This window comes from Helianthus annuus, chromosome 3 (genome assembly GCF_002127325.2).
Source record: "Helianthus annuus cultivar XRQ/B chromosome 3, HanXRQr2.0-SUNRISE, whole genome shotgun sequence".
In the NCBI taxonomy this organism is placed as follows: Eukaryota; Viridiplantae; Streptophyta; class Magnoliopsida; order Asterales; family Asteraceae; genus Helianthus; species Helianthus annuus.
The window spans coordinates 48,048,111-48,072,605 of record NC_035435.2 but is presented as its reverse complement, the minus strand read 5'-3'; positions in this window follow the sequence as shown (position 1 = coordinate 48,072,605).

The following is a 24,495-nucleotide window of genomic DNA, read 5'->3' as shown; positions in this document are numbered from 1 at the left end:
TGTTCAAAAAGGCGATCCACAGCTGCGAATTCGGACCGAAAAATCGAGATTTCTCCAAAACGGCTTGGAGTTTCGAGCTGAAATTTGATAGGATTGTAGATCGGGTCTAAACGCACAACATATCCAAAAATCAGACGTTTTGGACCGTATTTACCTGTTCAATTTGACGTTTTTCCGTAAAAACCGTAAGAAATGAGTAGAAAGTGATGAAATTGACGAAATCAGATCTGATTTGGCTCTGAATACACTGAGATCTGTACGAGAACGACGTGTTTGATCAAGCAATCGAGCTCCTAGCTCTGATACCACTTGTAGGACCGGTGTTGACGCCGTTCGATTGCGTAACGAACGTTTCACGTGCGGAATCCGTGAACGAACGTGACCGGACACACGATAACGTACTACTAATGTGATTCCATTGCTAAACTTGACGTGTGCGGTACAAGAATCACAAATACAATACTTTCTCTCTCTACTTTCTCTCTCTAGAAGTCTTCTCTCCAAGTCTTCTCCAAATCTTCTATCAAGATCTCTATCAAGAACTAACTAAACTAGTGACATAATCCCCTATTTATATGGTCAAGGCTATTTAATGAAAGTTCACACTAATTACAAGTTTGCCACCTTGCCATTTCTAACTAAATATGACATTATGCACTTGATTCCTTCCGGCTTTTCACTACGACTCGGATTGACGAAGGCGATAGACAAAATATGTATCAACACAATGCCAAGTTTATGAGTCATAATATCCTTAGATATACCTGTCATATCCTCATGTTTCCATGCAAAGGTAGATTTTCTTCTTTTGAGGAAGGATACTATGTCTTCTTTCATTTTATCAAGGATCCCTGATCCGATGTAGATCTTGGATTCAGGATCATCAGGATCCAAGAGGATTTCGTCCACATCCTGCTCTCTTGCCTCCAAGACATCCCTTGGAGGATACTGTAATTGCTATTGCTCCCTTGGCTTCGAGGCTGGTTTCATTGATGAGGTGTAACAATCCTTAGCCTCCTGCTGATCACTGTCGATCTTAATTATTCCCCATGGGCTAGGGAGCTTCACACATTGATGGTAGGTGGATGGGACTGCCTTCATATCATGTATCCAGGGCCTGCCAAGGATAACATTACAACAAGACAAACAGTCAATAACACCAATTTTTTTTTAATTATGTAATCCTTCCACATAGATTGGGAGTTTGATGTCCCCCAGGGTTTTCTTAGTTTCGCCACTAAATCCCACAAGCACGGAGGATCTTGGGGTTATATTTGATTCAGGAATACCCATCTTCTTCAGAAGATCAAGTTGGATAATATTCACTGAGCATCCTCCGTCAATGAGGATCCTGCGGACAAAATGGTTAGAAATAAAGAGAGTGATGACTAGACTATCATGATGAGGATCCTGGATGTTAATTCTATCATCCTCATCGAAGGTTATAATTTTTCCTTCCGAGACACTTGATGTTCGAATAGGTCTTTCTCCGTTATCCATTTTAGCTTCCTTTGCATGCCTTTTAGCTGCTGAGAAGGATGTACCACAGATGTCTGATCCTCCAGAAATAAAGTTGATCACTTGTGCATCTGCCGGAGGAGTTGGAGCTTTCTCAGGGATCCTTTCAGGATCCTGAGTCCTTTGCTTTTTTCTTCCCAACAACTCTTTTAGATGTCCCTTGCTTAGCAGATATCCAATTTCCTTTCTTAATGCGATGCACTCTTCAGTTAAATGCCTGAAATCCTCGTGGTATGCACACCACTTTGATTTGTCTTTAATTCCGGCTGGTTTGTCATTTTTTCTGGGCCATCTGGCTTTTTCTCCTAAATTCTGCATTGCAAGGATTAGTTCATGATTATCAACAGAAAAACAATATTCAGAAATCGGAGGATAATCCTCATCATCCTCTTCTTGGTCAACAGCATGCACGTTCTGGTTGTCAGTTCTGTTATAGGATTTGAATCTGTTGCTTTTGAAAGAGGATCCTTGCTTTTCTTGCTTTGAGGATCCTACTTGTCTTTCCTGGATCCTCTTGTCATCCTCTAATCGGATGAACCTGAGTGCCCGAGTTCTTACTTCGTCTAGGTTCCTGCATGGTGTCATAACAAGATCATCATAGAACAATGAATCCTTAAGTAAACCCATCTTGAAGGCCTCAACAGCTGTGGCCACATCCAAGTTAGGAATATCTAAGGATTCTTTACTAAACTTGGTTATATAATCCCTTAATGATTCATTATGACCCTGAGTTATCCTATATAAATCGCTAGTCAATCGTTCAAATTTTCTACTACAAGAAAATTGATTATTGAATAAGTTAACTAAATTAGCGAATGAACTAATAGAGTATGGGGGAAGACTTAGCAGCCATTTAAGAACTGATCCAGTAAGAGTGGATCCAAATCCTTTGCATAGGCATGCTTCCTTTAACTTTTCTGGAATTGGATTGATCTCCATCCTCTCCCTGTATTGTGCTATGTGTTCCTCAGGATCCGTTGTACCATCATACAGCTTCATAGTAGGAATATGGAACCTTTTGGGTATCTCAGCATCACAAATTGGTGGTGCAAAACGAGATACCTTATGGCTTCCATCTGCAATTTCCGGGATAGGTTTGACTACCCCTGGAACACTTGATATCATATCCTCTAATTTTTGTAGTTCTCTGGCCATAGCATGATTGATACCTGTATCCTGCATGAATCCATGGTTAGTGGCATAAGAATTATTAAAAGTGTTACCTCCCATCGGGTTCAAGTTAGGAACATTGGATGTGAATCCATATTGCTGGGATTCTGGGATGATGGATGGACCAGTGGAAGCAATGGTCTGCATTGGAATAAAATCTCCTTGATGGACATCTGGACTTCCTGTTTGCAAATTCTTCAAGGATCCTGGTATCTGAAGGGATCCCTGAATATGGGATGACCCTGGAACGAAGGAGGATCCTTGAACCTGGGATGATCCTGGAACGAAGGGGATCCTGAGTTCATGAAGGACCCCATATGCTGAGTATAGGATCCTGCCGGTTGGAAATATGATCCTGATGCCTGAGTCACTACTGCTGGGCCGAAATGCACTCCTCTTGATCCACACATGTGTTGAACGTCTGGGACCTCTGATGGCTGAGAAGTAATCATCGGAGTATCAAATTTCAAAGATTTGGGCATTAGCGGGGAATGATCCTCTGCCGTTTTCTTTTGCCTTTTGAGATCTCCGATTTCCTTGAGGATCCTGTCATTAGTTTCATCATGCTGCTGCATACGATCCCTCATCTGCAAAATCAAAGTAAATATATCACTAGTACTTGGAATAGAAGAAGTTAGAGCAGAAGATGATGGTTTAGAGGAGATAGGAGTTGGTCTCTTCTCAGCATTTCTCTGAGATCCAGCTGGTGGTGGAGGCAAATGTGGAATGCCATCAGATGAATTGACTGCAGACATCGTTGTGGAAGTATTCTTCAACGATGAAGCCATGCAACACTTCCGGAATGATCACCAACAGAAAAACTTTCTTATGAATGAAGCACCAATTGCCCCACGGTGGGCGCCAAACTGTTTTGGTCAAAAATCACTTAAAGATAATGCAACCAAACTTTATGTAAACGGGGAATGATGCTTGGTATGATGAACAAAGTGAAGGATCACTTAAATGTAAAATGCACAAGTGACACAAGGATTTATACGAGGAAAAAGCCCTTGATCAATGAATGATCTCCGGCATAAAAAACCTCGGGTGATGGAAACTACCGATCACCAAACTTCAATATATCAAAAAATGGTTACAACTTCGGATGGTAACGAGCTAAGTACAAGGATCACTATAGTATCGTGTGTCAAAGCGTGTGAGAAGTGTGTTGTGTGTTTTTTCCGAATGTTGAAGAGTGCTACTTATACAAGTGTGTGTGGTCGTATTTTAGGTAAATAACCTAACTATTAGCTCGTTACCCCTTTAGGAATAGAAGTAAATCTAGCCTAAATAATCGCCCTAGAATTGTGCTGAGTTTCCATATTCTTCATAACGTCCATCTTTGATTATGCATGTGCAAAATTAGCGTGATAGATTCCTTGTTTACGTTGCTAAGACCAAGTCCAACTAGTAATTCCTGCAAAACAATATTTAATCCAAAGAGAACAATCGTTAGTGTGAGGATCCTTAGGATGATCCGTGATCCTGATCCTGGAGCTCCTCTGAGGATCACTATCTGCCAAAGAAGTAAGGATCACTTGTTAGGATCACATGTAAGGATCATAGGTCATAAAAATCCAGCCCTAACACTAGCCATTTGGGAAATTTGACTTCTCTGATCATCTTGGACTTCAATAATCTCTCAACTTCCTCTTGGATAATTGTATTTTGTTCAGGAGCGAACTTCCTTCTCTTTTGCTGTACAAGCTTGAATGACCTGTCATTCCAAACTTGTGAGTAATAATGTCTTTGGATATACCTGTCATATCCTCATGCTTCCATGCAAACGTTGACATCCTGCATTTCAAAAAGTAAGTTAACTGCTCCTCAATATCCTGAGGGATATTGGTTCCTACGAGCACCGAGATATCAGGATTATCCTGATCCAGGATAATTTTCTTCACATCCTGCTCCGGATCCTCCACAATATCCTGGGCCCGCATCTTTAATTGTTATGCTGCACTAGGCTTGGTCAAGGATTTCATCGAGGATGAGTAACATTCTTTCGCCTACTGCTGGTCACTATCGACTTTGACAACTCCCCAAGGGGTAGGGATCTTGATGCATTGTTGATATGTTGATGGCACAGCCTTCATATCATGAATCCATGGTTTCCCCAGTATGATGTTATCGCAGGATAGAGAATCCATCACACAGAAACGTTGTATCGAGTTGACTCCTTCAACATATACTGGTAACTTTATCTCTCCCACTATGTTCCTAGCCTCTCAACTGAACCCAACAAGCACGGTGGACTTTGAAGTGTTATCCGTCGGAGACACATTCATTCTCTTCAGAGTCTCTAGTTGGATTATATTGACGGAGCTGCCATTATCAACCAATATCTTGCGTACAAAGTGGTTAGCCACATATAACGTTATTACTGGAGCATCATGATGAGGGTCCTGGACAGTATCCCTGTCATCAGCATCAAACATGATCACTTTGTCACTTGTGAGGGTAGTCATCCTGACAGGTTTCTCTCCCCTTTCAGCTTTAGCTTCTTTTGCATGTCTCTTCGCCGCCGAATACGAAGTCCCACAAATGTCGGATCCTCCCGAAATGAAGTTGATTATCTTGGCATCCGCGGGAGGTGAGGCTGCTCGTTCAGGATCCTTCTCAGTATCCTGACCCTTATTCTTCTTCCTTCCTAAGAGATCTTTCAAATACCCCTTGCTCAGAAGATAGCTTATTTCTTTCCTTAGGGCAATGCAATCCTCAGTCACAAGTCTGAAATCTTCGTGGAAGGCACACCATTTTGACTTATCTTTCCAATCAGCTTTCTGTTGATTCTTTCGAGGCCACCTAGCCTTGTCTCCTAAACCCTGCATGACATACATTAATTCAAGAATGTTAACAGAAAAGCAATATTCAGATAATTCAGGATATTCTTCAGGATCCTCGTCTTCAACATCATTCACTCTCTTGTTATCATTTCTACCATACGGCTTAGAGCGGCATTGTTTGTACGAGGATTCTGACTTCCTGTTAGTTGATTCATATGTTGAGGATGCATTCATCTTCTCTTGCATCTTTCTGTAAACCTCCAGTCGAATATATCTTAGGGCCCTGTTTCGAGCTTCGTCCAAGTTCCTGCATGGGTTCATTACAAGGTCTTGGTACTATTGAGAATCTTTTTGCAGCCCCATCTTGAAAGCTTGCACAACTATTGCAACATCAAGATGCGGAATGTCTAAAGATTCCTGACTGAACATGTTCACATAATCCCTTAGGGACTCTTAAGGCCCCTGTGTTATCCTGTAAAGGTCACTTGTTAGTTTTTCAAAGCTCCGGCTGCAAGAAAATTGATTATTAAATAAGTTAACTAAATGAGCAAAAGAAGTAATTGAGTGAGGAGGAACGTTTAACAGCCATTTTAAGGCTGATCCTGTTAAGGTAGAGCCGAAACCCTTGCATAAGCATGCTTCCTTAAGTTCCGGAGGGATAGGATTGATTTCCATCTGTTCCCTATACTGGGCAATATGTTCTTCAGGATCTGTGGTTCCATCATAAAGATTCATGTTGGGAGTTTGGAATCTTTTTGGGATTTCAGCATCACAAATAGGATGCACAAACCGAGATATCCTGTGGCTATCCTGGGATACTTCAGGAATTGGCTGAACCACCCCAGGTACACTTGATATCATATCCTTTAGCTTCTGAAGTTCCCTAGATAATGCTGACGTCACAGCTGTATCCTGCAAAGATCCAACACTGTTAGTGGCAAGAGTATTATTATTATTAGACACGTTACCAGCCTGAGGATTCTGCCCATATCCTGAAGCATATCCTGAGCTCCTCATGGTTGACATTCTGACCGAGGAGGGTATTTCAGGAGTATAATCCCGAGGAAGGCTGGGCACAATATTCCCCCTATTATCCTCAGTATACACAGCCGAACTGAAGTTCAGAGTTCTGGGTTGTAGAGGAGTGACGATATCTTCGGTGGATCTGCTCGAGCCAGCTTTTAAGAGTTGTATCTCTCTTAACAGCATTTGGTTAGTTTCCTGTTGCTGTCTCATTTGTTCCTGCACACTTCCAAATAAGGTTAGAATTTCATCATTAGAAGCCAAAACGGGAGCAGATCCCTGAACACCCCGGGTAGGGATAACATCCTGGGGTTGTGAAGAAGCTGGCATCCTTGGAGGAGGTGGTGGAAGCACCGAACCAGTAGTAGCAGAAGCTGTAGCAGACACAGTGGAGGAGCTCATGCTTGATCTTGTGGCCATTGTAAACAATGTGGCAAAAAGTTTTGAAAACAGAAAACCGATTAGCGATTTCACAAAAAGTTTTAGTAAAGAGAGCACCACTTGCCCCACGGTGGGCGCCAAATTGTTTTGGTCAAAAATTACTGAAGCAATTAAGTGATCAAATTAGTTAAGTGAGGTAGTGTGCTAAAAAGTGTGTTGAAAATATCTTGGCTAAGTCGTTTGGAAAAACAGTATTCAGGATACGGCTCAGGATATTGAGCTGTATCTACGATCAAACAATGAGCAAAAAGTAAAGGGGTTAACACGAGATATACGAGGAAAGCCCTTGATCAATCTAGATCGCCGGCATAAAACCTCGGGAGCTGACAATCGCAGCTGCCTAGTTCTTCTTATTGCTTTAAACTTCAGGATACAGTGCAGGATATTGACCAGATCGCTAAGTGTTACAATGCTTTGCATGAAAGTAAAAGTTGTGAGAGAACAAGTGTGAGAGTGTGGTGAGTGTAGTTGTGATGTCCTATTCGATCCGGTATACCCATCTATTTATAGTAACGGAATACAAACTAGAATTCCTATAAACATGGGATGCTCCGTATATTCCATTGTGAACGTTGTAGACCGAGTAATGCGGCTTCAACGGCTTCATGTGAAATAATTGGACTGAGTCTTCTGTAGAAAAGGTCTTTATGAACGTTGCTAGCTTCTAACCCATGTACCTGCACATAATCCGTTAGTGATCCTGAGGATACCATTCAGGATGTTACCAGTATCCTGAATCAGCATCCCGGATGTGAACAGATATCATATGACCAAGATATAATCCAAGATATTTCTCAGGATATGGACTCAGAATTTCACCCATAACAACTTTCATTTGATCTCAAGCGCGGTGAACTTGTTCGGTCACCACTATTATTGAAAAATGTCAATTACGACACATTGTGGTGACATTTCAAACTCGTAGCTTATGCTAATCATGGTCAACCATTTCACACAAATCTACACATACTTTTGTTTGGCTTGTCATTTAAACATTCCTAATGACTACGAATTAAGACAATGATACACCAGATTCGCTTGCATTTCATTCGGTGTATTCTCGTAATTCAAGAATGTCAGCACACTAATCCTTACCATTTATTTATTCGAAAGTTGACAGATCATTTTCATGTTAGTATCATATTCGAGTTGTTGATTTTGAGTTCATATAGCGGATGGCCTAGTTTTTGAAAACTCATTTGCATATTGTGACCAATTGTTTGGAAGTCCATTGGTCAAAACTCCTTTGTTGTACCTAAGCTACACGGGATTATACATCCATACGTCTCATATCCTTTGACATCAAATGCTAGAACACATACCTTTTAACCATTGGGTTCTTGTTGTTGAAATATATCCCTGGATTCACCTGATGTGAATAAGATTTGATTCGGTTGTGTGGTTATCTACCTCAGTATTATTCATATACATGTTTTGTTCAAAAATTACCAAAGCAATTAAGTGATCAAATTAGTTAAGTGAGGTAGTGTGCTAAAAAGTGTATTGAAAAGTGTGCGAATAAGTGTATGTGACTTAATCTGATCCGATCAATCTATTTATAGTAAACAGAAAACAACCAACTATCCTATTTTTTCGGGATCCGGCGAGTATTCCACAGGTGAACGTTGTAGTCCACATCTTCCGGCTTCAACGTCTTTCTCCCAACTGTTTTGCCCGAGTCTCAAGGAGAAGAAGTCCACTTAAACGTTGGAGACTCATACTCTTTAATCTGCACGTGGTCAAATCAGTTATTACCAGGATATCGTTTCAGGATGTTACCAATATCCCGATCCGGTATCCTGATCTCAAATAAACAATCAAAAGCAGAATATTAGTCAAGATATATGTTCAGAAAATGACCCATAACAATTGTCCCCAAATATATCTGTTGGTATACCAATCCAACGGATATATTTTAAAATTTTAATCCCGCAGACCGAGGCAATTAAAATGAAGCGACGTTTGAGATGACATTGTGCAACTTCCCATGCTTCTTTTACTCTTAACCCCTATATCCAGCCTATAATTAACTGAGATATCTCATGTTATTATCACTTCTCTCCAAGCAATTTCCAGGTACTCGTCCTCTCTCTCATCCTCTGTTTTATTTGAATTTCTTGTAACTTGTTTGATACCCCTCGTGGCATCACGCACAAGGTCTCGTTCGGATGAAGCAGTCCCAACCCTCATGAGTCAGAACCTTATACGAGAACCGAAAAAAGAAATCTGCTGCTTCAATAATGCCAATATCGCTGCCCTGAAGGATTCTGGCGCCTTTCCCGCCGGAACAGTCATTCGCCCTTTTGATCGGGAGGTCCGATCAGATGCATCATCAGACGAGTGGGTTTGCTTTTTTGCCTACCCCTTTTCTTTAGGACTCCGGTACCCATTTCCACCCTTCATCTATCGTTTCTTCGAGCTCACCGGCCTTAGTTATGCCCAAACAATGCCAATGGCCAGGCGAGATTTGATGGTGCTTGACCAAATCAAATCTCGTCATTGCCCTGACTTGTGTATTGAAGACCTTCCCATAGCATATCGATTGAGATCTCATGGAAATAGCCGTTTTCTCTTGTTCTCCACTTCCAAAAATCCCCTAATCCTTAAAGCCACCAAGAACGAAGATCAGTGGCAACGAAAGTTCTTTTTCGTAAAAAGGGACTCCATCGACGGGGGTTTTGATCTGCCAGTTAGATGGCTAACCAAGGGTAGGATTTAGGTTTTAGGAATATCCCCAAATATATCCTTAACTGTATTCTGACTGATATCCTAATATTTGTGCAGCGAATTTCAGAGACCTAGCATCCCCAAGTGCAGAATCACAACCCAGGATCAAAGAGATTTACCGACTTCCTGCCGTTGAAAGAACTTTCTCCCTGTCTCTCACAAACTCAAGTCAGAAATCTAGTTCAGAAATGCCTGGTAAGTATACGCGAGCAAATTGAATATAGAATATAAATGACATAAATTAAACACTTCTCCCTTGACACAGTGCCGGTCATCAACCTTGAAGGCTTCCAACTCGATGAGTTGGATAGTTATTCCAGCCTTGCACCCATCAAACAAGAGATCTATCCGAAGCCAGCTGATACTCCAAAGCCCAGCAGCTCAAAGACTACTACCGCCCCCAAAGCTCCTCCAGCATCTAGGACCCAGGCCTCCAGCTCCTGGAAGAGGAAGGAAGCAGATCATCCTACTACTCCCCATGTATTCCTATTTGAGAATCATGGGTTCACGGATTCCAGCAAATTCATGACAGGTTTCTTTAACCAGGTTAGTATCCTGACCTATATCATGCACCATATACTAATTACAAATGTTAGTTTAGGTTGATACTTGTTTCCTTACCTTGCAGGGCCTTGAACGCCTGGTATTCCTCTATGAGGACGCATGTGGCTTGAACGTCATGTTAGAGAGCAAACTGAAGAAGGCTGAGGCTACCATCGCAGATCAAGCAGCAATCGCAACCACCAAATCGGAACACTAAGAAGCTAAGTACAAGGCCATGACTCAAGACCACCAGTCTGCCATCCAGAAGATCACCCAAGAGGCTCAAGCTAAGTCCGACGCGGCCCGGGTTCAACATGAGCAAGATATGGCTTCGTACCGGGAGAGCCTTAAAAATTCAGTTATCATATCCCTCCTCCAGGCCAGACTGAAAATGGCTTACGAGGCCAGGGCTTTGGGCTTTGAATGCCCTTCATGGAATATCAAAGCCTGGGAGATGAAATTGAAGGATCTTAGTGGCAACCCTGTGGAGCCCCCTTCAAAACCTGCTACAGAGGAACCCGCTAAGGTGACCGAGATGGTAGATGATGCTGGTGCTATAAAGGATGCTGGTGGAGATGCTGCTGATGAGGCTAGGATGAATGCTGGAGAGGATGTTGCTGGAGAGTTCACTATGGAAGAGGGAGCTGCCCCCTAAGCGCAGCAATGTGGGCGATGATGGATGTATGTGCCAAGGCCGGAGCCCACTTTTTTAGAATTGGTTGTTGTGGTTCATCTAAACAATTTACATTTCCTGTCTTAGAACAATATGATGACCAAAGGTGGATGGGTCCTGGGTTTCAGGATGAAGCCCTTGGTCATCAGTTAGTAAAATTTGTTTTGAATGATGCAATGGTTGGAGGTGGATGGGTCTCATTTTGAGATGAAACCTTCAACCGTTGCGTAAATATGGTAAAAACTTAATTGTGCTTTTGGCGGATGGGCCTCGGTTTGAGGTGAAACCAAAAGCACGACTTTTGACCTGTTAATAATATAACCATCTTTTGACTTATCTGTTGCTGCCTTTTAATTTCCGTCATGCATTACTTAGTTTAGATTTCAGCTTTGCAAAATTAGTGTTACTATTTCTTTGAAAATATCCTGATCAATATATTCAGTGGTATCCTACGAAAACTTTCGTCAAATAGGACTTCTCAAAATCCAAACAATTCAGACAAACTCACTAAAAAATAGTTTATTTTCCAAAATCTCAAATAATTTAAATAAAGTTTTCAAAGAAAAAATATAGTTTACTTAGAATCCATAAACAAATTCAACTCTGACTTTCAGACCCAAGTACTGTACCCCAAATATTCCAACCAAATATCCTGAATCATATTATGAGAATATGTCTCGAGAATATACCCAAATGGTATATCCTAATCAGGATATCAAACTTTAAATATGGTTTCAAAAGTTCAAACAAGTTGTGTAAGATTCACAAAGGAAAGATCATACCAGGAATAGAATACAACCCTGGTATTGAACTCCAACTCCATTTGCAACTTTTCCCACTAAGATGTCCCCAGTCCGAGACACTTAGCCCAACCTTGATCTTTTGAGCTTCACATAATTTCTCTAGAAGGAATGTCCCCTGTGCATGAAGTCTTTAAACACTTAGAAAAATTTAGAACATCAGTTCCAACTGTATAGACAATTCTTGCATTACAGGGGTAAAACCCAAAGATATACTGGGGATAAATCCTTTGTATCCTGGGGAAAATCCCAAATTTTCATGCGCTACAGGCGGGAGCGTATAAACTCCAAGACTTAGAAAGGTGAAAACCTTTAAACCTTCGAGAGTATGAAAATACCCTTTCGCGAGAGAGGGTGATCAATCCTCATATACCTTAAGGATCCAGGGCATAGCCAACAGTAACGAAATTGTCAGCCACTTTTACATGAACTGGTCCCGCCACCTTGAACTATCCCTGGATAACTTGCGCTCCAGGCGGGGTGTTTAAACCCAATTCGTGAGAAAGGTGAATACCTTTAAACCTGTGAAGGGATCAGGATCCCTTAAACGTGAGAGAGGGGGCCAATCCTCTAATCTTTCGAAGTATCCTGCGTGTGTATCCTGGAGCTACATCCCGAATCATATTCTGCAAAACAACCTTAAACTAAGGTGGGTGTTACCTTGGCTAACACCCCTCTGATGCTTAAGTTAGTATTGGGTTCAAATAAAATAAATTATATTTAAAAGAGATAGAATTCATACCATCTTGAGTTAGAAATTAAATTCTAAACTCACTTGAAATAGGCTTTGAGATGTATAGCATTCCAGGATCTTGGTAGCATATCCCCCTCCATATTCTTTAGTTGGTATGCTCCTTTCCCTGATGTTGATTCAATCTCATAGGGTCCTTCCCCTTTTGGAGCTAATTTTCCATCGGCAGGATTGGTAGTATTCTGAAAAGCTTTTCTCAATACCCAATCTCCGACTTGAAGCCTCCTAGTCCTTATATTCTTGTTTTATGCTCTGGATATCCTCTGTTGATATGCTGCCATCCTTACCTTTGCTGCATCCCTTGTTTCATCCACAGTGTCTGACTCGTGGCACAGAGCTTCAGGATTCTACTCAGGATCCTGAAGGTTGGATCTTGCCGTAGGTATCACCATCTATGTTGGAATCACTGCCTCTGTTCCAAATACCAAAGAAAATGGGGTTTGACCCGTTGCACTTTTCGCCGTTGTTCTATCAGCCCACAAAACAAAGGGTAGTTCTTCTGCCCATCTTCCTTTTTTGGCCCCTAATCTCTTCTTCAAGTTGTTGACAATTATCTTATTTAAGGATTCAGCTTGCCCATTTGCTTGAGGATGTACCAGGGTAGATGTGATCATTTTGATTCCCCAACTTTTGCAAAAGTCAGTAGTCCTCTTGCTTATAAACTGGGATCCATTATCACAAATGATTTCAGCTGGTACTCCAAACCTGGTCAGGATATTTCTCTTTATGAAGGATACTACTTCTTGGTCTCTGACTTGAACAAAGGCTTCAGCTTCCACCCACTTAGAGAAATAATCAGTCATTGCCAACATAAAGACTTTACCTCCTGGAGCTTTTGGCGATTTCCCTACTATGTCCATCCCCCATTTCATGAATGGCCAAGGGGAAACTATAAGATACAATGGTTCAGCTGGTTGGTGCAGAATGTTGCTATGCCTCTGACATGCGTCACATCTTCGAGCATATTCCGCAGCATCTTTCTTCAATGTCGGCCAATAGTATCCTGTCCTCAATACTTTCAAAAATGATGACCTGCCCCCAGTATGGTTACCACAATCCCCTTCATGTATATCCTGGAGTACCTCTTTGGTCTCTGGATCCTCCAGGCACCTCAGATATGGACCTGCAAGAGATTTCTTGTACAAAACATTATTTATAATAGTAAATCGTGAAACCTTCATCCTAAAAGCCTTAGGATTCTCATCTTTGGGGATATGTCCATCCTTGAGATATCTTGTGATTGGAGTCGTCCAGGACTCAGGATCCTCGTCGGGATACTTGTCCTCAAGGTCCTGAATACTTACTACTTCCTTATCCTGAGGATTCGTCGCAGGATACAGGATATGTAATATTGGTATTCGGGTTCCTTCCGGTACCCTGACCGATGATCCCAGATTTACCAAGGCATCAGCTTCATCATTATCCTCTCTTGGTACCTGTTCTAGTGTAAAAATATCGAAATATCCTGCTAATTTTTTTAGAATCTCGAGATACTCGATTAACTTCTCTCCTTTAACTGCATAGGTTCCATTAAAATGATTACTGATTAACAAAGAGTCAACATATACCTGCAAATTCTTGATACTCATACTTTTAGCCAACTCTAATCCTGCAATCAAGGCTTCATATTCTGCCTCATTATTAGTAGCAAGAAATTCACACCTAATAGCCTGGGGTAATATGTCCCCCTGTGGCGATTTTAGTAGTATACCTAGACCTACTCCTCTAACATTAGATGCTCCATCAGTGTATAATGTCCAGGATCCTGAGGATTCTCCTAATTGTTGGACTTCTAGGTCTACCTCATCCTGAATGTCACTACTGAAATCAGCCACAAAGTCGGCTAGAGCCTGCGATTTTATGGCATTCCTAGGTTCGTATACTAAGTCATAAGCACTCAACTTCACTGACCACTTAGCCATCCTGCCGGACATCTCTGGTTTCCTAAGCACATTTTTAACAGGATAATCAGTTTTACCACGAATCCTATGTGTCTCAAAGTAATGTCTAAGCTTTGTTGATGCCATAACTAGTGCTAGTATCAACTTTTCTAAATGAGAATATCTAGTTTCAACATCTAACAAACTTTTGCTAACATAATAAACATGATACTACTGACCTTCGTGATCCTTTACAAGGACAGCACTTACTGCATTCCCTGATACTGCAAGATACAGGGATAATGGTTCACCATCCTCAGGCTTCATCAGTAGAGGTGCGGTTGAAAGATACTACTTCAAATCCTGCAAGGCTGCTTCATGCTTCTCCCCCCATTCAAACTTCTTATTTTTCTTCAGGATATCATATAACTCCTTGCATTTTTCTGAGGATCTTGAGATAAATCTATTTAACGCCGCTACTTGTCCTGTCAGTCTTTGAACATCCTTCGTGTTAGAAGGTGATTTGATATCTGGGATGGCTTTGATCTGTTCTGGGCTCGCTTCTATCCCTCTTTTAGTTACCATATATCCTAGAAACTTTCCTGTCCCCACTCCAAAATGGCACTTAGCAGGGTTCAGCTTCATGTTGTACTGATCCAGGATATCAAATGCTGCTTCAATATCCTGAAGATGATCCTCAGCCTTCTTAGACTTTACTACCATGTCATCGATGTACACCTCCATAGTGTCCCCCAGTTTGTCTTTGAACATCATGTTTACCAATCTCTGGTATGTTGCACCTGCATTTTTCAAACCGAAAGGAATAGCGGTATAACAATAAATACCTGTTGGTGTCATGAAGGCAGTATCCTCCTGGTCCGAAGGTTCAATCTGGATCTGCTAAAATCCTGAGGATGCATCCATGAAGGTTAACATTTCATGGCCGGTAGTAGCGTCTACCATTGAGTCAATATGAGGAAGAGGAAACGGGTCCTTTGGACAAGCCTTGTTCAAGTCTGTATAATCCACACAAACTCTCCATTTCCCGTTTTTCTTCTGTACCACTACTACGTTTGCTAGCCACCTTGGAAATTTGACCTCTCTGATCATTTTCGACTTCAACAATCTGTCTACTTCTTCTTGAATAATTACATTTCGTTCTGGAGCAAATTTCCTTCTTTTCTGCTGGACAGGCTTAAATGACCTGTCAATACCAAGCTTGTGTGTTATAACATCCTTGGAAATACCTGTCATATCCTCGTGCTTCCACGCGAATGTTAACATCCTGCATTTCAAAAAGTTAGTCAATTGATGCTTAATATCCTGAGGGATATTGGTCCCTACGAGCACCGAGATAGCCAGATTATCCTGATCCAGGATAACTTTCTTTACATCCTGCTCCGAAGCCTCCGCGATATCCTGGGCCCGTATCTTTAATTGCTATGCTGCATTAGGCTTGGTAGAGGATTTTATGGAGGATGAGTAACACTCCTTTGCTTCCTGCTGGTCACTGTCTACTTTGACAACCCCCCAAGGTGTAGGGATTTTGATGCACTGATGATAAGTTGATGGCACAGCTTTCATATCATGGATCCATGGCCTGCCCAATATAATATTATAGCAGTATAGGGAGTCCATCACACAGAAGCGTTGTATCGAATTGACCCCTTCAACATATACTAGTAATTTAATCTCCCCTGCGGTATTCCTAGTTTCTCCACTGAAGCCAACGAGTACAGTGGATTTTGAAGTGATATCCATTGGGGATACATTCATCCTCTTCAACGTCTCTAGTTGGACTATGTTGACGGAGCTTCCATTGTCCACCAATATCCTGCGTACAAAATGGTTAGCCACATATAATGTTATCACCAGAGAATCATGGTGAGGATCTTGGACAGCATCCCTATCATCGCTATCAAAAGTGATCACTTTATCGGCTGTGAGGGTTGTCATCCTGGTTGGTCTTTCCCCTCTTTCGGCTTTAGCCTCCTTTGCATGCCTCTTGGCCGCTGTATATGAAGTTCCACAAATGTCGGATCCTCCTGAAATAAAGTTGATTATCTTGGCATCCGCAGGAGGTGATGCTGCACGTTTAGGATCCTTCTCAGTATCCTGACCCTTGTTTTTCTTTCTTCCCAGGAGATCCTTCAGATAACCTTTGCTCAGGAGATAGCTTATTTCCTTCCTCAGAGCAATGCAATCCTCTGTAATATGTCCAAAATCTTCATGGAAGGCACACCATTTGGATTTATCCTTCCAATCAGCCTTTTGTTGATTCTTCCGAGGCCACCTGGCTTTGTCTCCTAAACCCTGCATAGCATACATTAGTTCAGGTATACTAACAGAGAAAAAATATTCAGATAACTCAGGATACTCCTCAGGATCCTCGTCTTCAACAGCATTCACTTTCTTGTTATCATTTCTACCATACGGCTTAGAGTGGTGTGGCTTGTACGAGGATTCTGACTTTCTGTTAGTTGATTCATATGTTGAGGATGCATTCATCCTCTCTTGCATTTTCTTATCATCCTCCAGCCTGATATATCTCAACGCCCTGTTACGGGCTTCATCCAGATTCCTGCAGGGATTCATCACAAGAACCTGGTAAAATTGGGAATCTTTCTGCAATCCCATCTTGAAAGCCTGCACAGCTGTTGCGACATCAAGGTGCGGGATATCCAAGGATGTGACAACCCGAACTCTCAAGGTTAGTAACGTTTAATTAACGTCTGTGCTAAACGGTCTGTTCATGCACAACTCCATTAAACGAAACATGATAACTTATTAATTAACATCTTTGGGCCGCACATATTTTGGGCCGCGTACTCGCATTTTAATATCCTGCACTACCTCGGCCCACAAACTTGATCACTCGAGCCCTATGCACACCCTTTAAATATCATTGGTCGGCCCAGTTCTGTAGCCCAAAGAAATCTGTGAGCACCGGCCCACTTGTGTAATTGGTGTTACACTTGGATGTCACGCAACTTCTTCTACTATATATCTCAACTTTGTTATATTTTTTTTCCACAAGAATATTTTCGTATACCAAACCCTACTCCTCCTTGTTTCCCTTGGCTCGCGAAGGCAGATCAGGAGCACACCCTTCTCTCGTGTCGAAGTCCTTCTTGTCCTGTGAATATCAATATTCTGGTGAGTGTAAATAAGCTCTTGATTTATTGTGTGCATCCAAATAAGACTTGCTTGAATATTGTTTTGTGGAAATAGGTAAAGCATGTGGTTGAATAAAAATCGTTTCATGTGTAACCGTAGACTAGGGATGGTAGTAAATATATGTTTGCATGTGAATTTGTCAGGGAGCATGTGATGATTAATTGAGTGAGTCCTTGTATATTTTTATTCGGTCCAATCGCAAGGATATAGTAACAGTTGTGTCGGCCCAATGAATGTAGCATGAATTGATTTTTAGTGTCAAGATTTAAGCAACTAATAACTTCGGTCCAATCAGGTAATATATATTGTCATAGTCAAACTTTAGTAAATTATAATAGTTGAGTGGACCATTAAACCTATAGGCTAGCGGCTAGGTTAACAGCTCCATATTTATATCAGTGTCCACCAAACAAAGTTGGTCCAATAGAATTTTAATGTGAATATAGTTGTTGGCTTTGTTTGTTGGGGACATCAGGTTCAATGAAAATAGGAAGAATATTAGTGATGGTGGCACATGCTAACTTGCAAACTAAATAAATTAATAAATGGGCTATGTAGGAAAATATTAGTGATGGTTGTCCTCGGAGTTGTTTTTGGGCCGATAATCCGTATGTTGGGCTGCAGTGGCTTTGGGTAAGAATTCTGGCTTGTTTTAGCATGGGGCCTTTTTGTAACAATAAATATTTAAAGTTGTGTATGTGTGTATTATATTTAGGGCAGTTGCATATTGAATTAGTTTGGGGTTTGGCTGGCAAATTAGTGTGTTGTTGGGAATTATGTAGTGGGCCGATTAAGGGTGGGTAATATTGTGTTATGTCTGTTAGTTGATGATAACCGATTATTAATTGTGATGATAAGTTACCATGTATTTTGAGTAGTAAAGGTATTTTGTTAATTGTGTCGAATTATTAATTATATAATAATGATAAGTTACTGTGTGATGATATTAATGTTACAAGTTAGGTTGTATAGAGGTGTTATCCTAAATTATATAAATTGGTGTATTGAGTTGGGCTGCAACTTTAATTGGAATGCATTAGTGGGCCTAGTAGTTGGACCATAGGGTTACCAAGCTGAACTTGATTTATGAATTCTTATACAATATACTTTCTAATTTAAATTAGTGTATGAGTTGATAAATGCCTTTACTAGTATGTTGGGTGTTATTATGATAAATGAACCGTAATGTGGAAAATTTGTATGGCTGAATATGCGTTACAACTGGTGTGATATTATGTTCCGAACTTGTTCATTTCTTGCATAATAAGGATAGGTGATTAATGTGTTCAAAATAACTAATTGGAATTGGAACCATAATAGGATTGGATTGATCGAATTGTGAACACATACTTTATCTTACCGAGCAAACCAAGGTGAGTTCACACTTTCCACAAGGCATGGGATTCCCAAGGATTGGGAATGGGTAAAGGATTTAAACTGAAACTGCGTGATCTCCTGGTTTGGGACACGTACACACCCTCTTTATTGAAGGGTGACAACACGTGATAAGAATATAATCGGAACCTGCGTAATCTCCTGGTTTGGGGATTACGTAGACACCCTCTTTACTGAAGGGTGACAACACGGATACTAGACCAAAACTCTCTATCATGAAGTCCCTCCTTTTATATCGACTTAATCGCCGGGCCAATGGCGAGCGGGTCATTAGTTAGATAGCGCTATTTAGGTTTGACAAGCCTCACACCGTGCCGCAGAGGACGGGCGTGAACTAATGGATCTGGGCACTAGTCAATGATGATAGACATTGACGTCAGGGCACCAACTTACTTTAGTCAGTGGTCGATATGGTAAACAGGTCTAGTGGTTTACATGGGGAAGCCCCCACCAACTATGGATATGTTTGGGAAACAGGGTAAACTGATTAACTTACAACTTACAAATGAACTCCTGGTTTTGAAACAACTTAATAATGAACACCAACTGTGAACTCGCTCAACTCTGTTGTTGACTCGTTGTTACATGCCTTGCACGTCGTTAGGTATTTCAGGAGCTTGCACGAGGGGGCGTGGACGTTGTGGGACATGGACTGTTGTCACACCCCCAAAATCCACCTGCGGAGTATCACCGCTTGGGAGCGTGACTGAGCAGGATCAAGCCACCAATCATATTGAACATGTAAATAAATAATAATAATTATCCAACAATACGATAGGTGTTTATCAAACCAACATAATTAAGTGTAGCGGAAGCATTAATGTAAAAACCCAATCATGAGTATTAATGTATGTAATGACATAAGTAATCACGATCCGTATGCCCACAACGACCTGCTCCTCCCTGTGCAAGCTCCCAGAATGTACCTAAGGTCCTGCAAGGCATGCAACAAATAATCAACAAACTAGTTGAGCGAGTTCACAGAAAGTAAGTTCATAACAGTAATGCGTAAGTTCATCTAGTGGGGGATTCCCATACAAGTATATGCTACTGGTGAGGGATTCTCACATTTATCCTTTACAATGGGGGCTTCCCATTATGGTACTTACTAGACTATTTGCAACCATGTGTTCTTCTTAAACCGAGAACAGGAATACGTACAAGGTCACGCAGGATTTACGTGAGTGCCCTTCCCCGAGGACAGTGGTACGCGTGGGGTTTACGTAGGATTTACGTAAGTGTCCTTCCGACCCGGAAGACAGTAGTGGATATTAGGTTACGCAGGATTTACGTAAGTGTCCTCCCGACCCGGGAGACAATGGCAGATACTAGTTTACGTAGGTTTTACGTAAGTGTCCTGACTATCTTGAGGACGATGGTCTATAGTCTAGTGATTGCGTAAGTACGAGTAATCATTCCATATCAAACATTCCAACCCAATTCCCAACCCGGGAATCCCATGCCTTGGCTGTGTGAACTCACCTTGGTTTGCTCGGCAGATACACAAAAGAGAGGGTTCTTGAACTAAAGTGGTCAACCACATCCTAACAGGGTTACCACACAAGTCAGGATTTGACTCAAGTATTGCACACAAGTATCACATAAGGTAGCATATAGGAAACACACACGGACCATGGCAAATACGACACTTCATGTTCAACAGTCATATCATTTTCGAGGATGGGCTCGCACAAGCCCAACCGTCTTGTGCGATCCATCATTTGTTTCCCAAACATGCCCGGCCCAAATATTAAACCCATCAGAATGTGGCCCAAAAGATATACGTGTAAGTGACAATGTGCGATTCAGTGTTACTTGTGCGATTGAGTTGGGTTGTGCGATAGGAATGGGCTTGTGCGACTTGAGTTAGCCCAGCCCAACATACCATCCGGCCCAACGGTTAAGTAAAGCATATAGCTTATGTGTGTGGCCCAACACCTTGTGCGATCCACACCAGCTTGTGCGATCCACTCGGTGTTGTGCGATCAGGCAAGACTACTTGTGCGTTTGGTCTTATGCGATCAGATCAGGTCTTGTATGACCTGATCTTGTGCGATTGAGGGACCCTTGTGCGAATGGGCTTCCTTGTGTAATCAGGAAGTCTTGTGCGATCCGGCTCATGTGGTTCCATTAAACACTCCGTGAAACAGGCAATCAGTTACAACTTTAAATGAATTCCTTTTGACCAAATCACTAGTTTCCATAATCAAATCAATTAACAGTTAACCAATTCCAAATCATGCTCATACACGATCAAATGAGAGTTTTAACCTTCTAATTCTCATGAACCCTAATCTTGATTCAACAATCAACAAGAACATCATTATAACATTCATACGGATCAACCTTATCATCTAAGCATATCATTCGAGTCCAACATATCTCAGCCGATTTGCCTATCTAATCGGTACATATAACAAGGCCATCAATTAGTGTAAACATATTTAGTATACATGAGGGCCGATTAACAAAACACTATAAATCAATCATCATAAATAACCATAGTAACAAGAATTCTCGGGTATCAAGCAAACATCTCCGGTAACATCAACATACAAACCATAACGTACAATCAATAACAATAATCACTAACCGGATTAGAGAAGGAGAAGAGAGTGATCCGTATGATGGTCTTGTGCCGTCGGGTTCCAAGCAAACGAGAGAGAGAGAGAGAGAGAAGTCTAGGGTTCTTGGTGTGTGTTCTTGTGTTTTGTGACAAATGAGAAAAAACCAAGTCCCTAAAGGTGTTTGAACGCATACAAGGGATGGGCCGGCCCTTGCTCGGGCTGCCCTTGAGTCCGTTTACAAGTAATATGGCCCAAAGGCCTTGTGCGGGTGATGTGTGTGTTGTGCGATCCTTGTGCGATTCAATACATACATACATACAATATACACAATGCGCGTAACACATCATTCATTCAATTATATAACCTAGTTCACATAAGCACGTAACATCATAACATTCATTATCTCAAAGTGTCATACAGGTACGTAACGTTACATCCAAGTAAGTCTAAAGTTCGAGTTGTCACATTATCCCCAACTAAATAGAAATTTCGTCCCGAAATTTGGTATGCACTCACTGAGGAAGCTAGGTAAGTTCAATCGTTCACTGGTTTTCCCGGGGTGTCACATCCTCCCCCCGTTGATCTGGAATTTCGTCCCGAAATTCCGAAGTAGTAGCTTCAGCCTCAGTAGTGGTTGCATTGTTTCCAAATAACTGGGGGTACTTTTCTGTCATCCTGTCTTCGCGTTCCCAGGTGTACTCTGGGCCACGTTTGGAGTTCCAACGTACTCGAACAAGAGGGATTCTCTTGTTTTTGAGGACCTTCACATCCCGGTCCGTGATTTCAACTGGTTCCTCGACGAACTGCAACCGCTCGTCGATAGTGTGTTCCTTAAAAGGAATGATGAGGGTTTCATCTGATAGGCACTTCTTTAGGTACGACACATGAAAGACATTGTGAACTGCCCCGAGTTCAGCTTGTAGGTTTAGCTTGTATGCTACTTTGCCAATCTTTTCTATGATTTCGAATGGTCCGACGTACCGCGGATTCAGTTTGCCCCGTTTGCTAAAACGTACCACACCCTTCCAGGGTGAGACTTTAAGTAAAACCCGGTCCCCGACCTGAAATTCCAATGGCTTTCTACGCTTGTCCGAGTAGGCTTTCTGACGGTCGCGTGCTGCCGCCATGCGTTGTCGTATCTGTGCTATCTTTTCCGTGGCGTCCACTACAATCTCTGGACCCGTAATCTGACTATCCCCCACCTCTGCCCAACAGAGAGGTGACCGGCATTTACGTCCGTACAATGCCTCGAATGGAGCGGCGTGTATGCTGGTGTGATAACTGTTATTATATGAGAACTCCACCAAAGGGAGGTGCTTTTCCCAGCCGTTGCCGAAATCAATAACGCACGCCCGAAGCATGTCTTCGAGAGTTTGGATCGTACGCTCAGACTGCCCATCCGTCTGAGGATGATATGCTGTGCTCATATCCAACCGTGAGCCGAAAGATTTGTGCATTGCTTGCCATAGCTCTGACGTGAATCGTGCATCCCGATCCGAAATGATGGAGGTGGGCACCCCGTGCCTCGAAACAACTTCTTTAAGGTAGACGTCTGCGAGAGTGGAGAACTTATCCGTTTCCTTTATAGCTAGGAAGTGTGCAGACTTGGTGAGTCGATCCACGATCACCCATATGGTATCATTCCCACGCTGGGATCTGGGTAGGCCTGTAACAAAATCCATGGAAATTTCTTCCCATTTCCATTGCGGTATCGTGGGTTGCTGAAGTAGACCCGCTGGTTTCTGGTATTCGACCTTGACTCTCGCACAGGTCAAGCACTTGCCGACGTAAGTAGCGATGTGGGCCTTCATACTAGGCCACCAATAAGTAGTTCTGATGTCGTGGTACATCTTATCCGACCCTGGATGTACCGAGTAGCGAGACTTGTGAGCTTCATCCATTACAAGTTCGCGTAGACCGCCATAAAGTGGGACCCAAATACGCCTCGTTACATAGTAAGCGCCGTCTGCCTTCTGTTCTAATCGTTGCCTTGAGCCGCGTAGGGCTTCTGCCCTTACATTTTCTGGTTTCAATGCTTCTACCTGAGCATTTCGTATCTGTGCTGGAAGGCTAGACTGAATCGTAAGCTGCAGCGCTCTCACGCGCTTAGGTAGTGTGTCCTTTCGACTGAGGGCGTCAGCCACAACATTGGCTTTGCCTGGATGGTACTTGATAGCGCATTCGTAATCGTTCAGTAACTTGACCCATCGTCGTTGACGCATATTCAAATCCTTTTGCTTAAGGATATGCTCGAGACTCCTGTGATCGGTGTAAATCGTGCACCTGGTACCGTACAGGTAGTGTCGCCATATCTTAAGCGCGAAAACAACATCTCCCAGCTCTAAGTCGTGCGTCGTGTAGTTCCGTTCGTGAATCTTAAGTTAGCGTGAAGCGTAAGCAATAACCTTGTCGCGCTGCCTCAACACACATCCAAGACCCTGGATGGATGCATCACAATATACTACAAAATCGTCCGTACCCTCTGGCAATGAGAGGATAGGTGCACTGCAAAGTCTATCCTTTAGGTGTTGAAAAGCAGTTTCCTGCGTGTTGCCCCAACGGTAGGTGACACCCTTCTGTGTCAGTAATGTAAGCGGCTGAGCAATCCTTGAAAAGTCTTTAATAAACCGTCTGTAATAACCCGCCAAACCCAAGAATTGGCGTATTTCCGTTGGCGTACGTGGTGCAGGCCAGTTCCTGATCGAGTCTACCTTGGATGGATCGACATGGATCCCATCCTTGTTCACTACGTGGCCTCAGAAGTGGACTTCACGAAGCCAGAAGTCGCATTTCAAAAACTTAGCGTACAGCTGTTCCTTCCGTAGGAGTTCCAGAATAAGGCGTAGATGCTGCTCGTGTTCCCCCTGACTCTTGGAGTAGATCAGAATGTCGTCGATGAAGACAATGACGAACTTGTCAAGATAGGGTTTGCACACCCTGTTCATAAGGTCCATACTACGGCAGGCGCGTTCGATAATATCAAACCATCCATCATATCAAACATAAAGTATAGTAGTTAAAATAATTCATAAAACCCAATACGA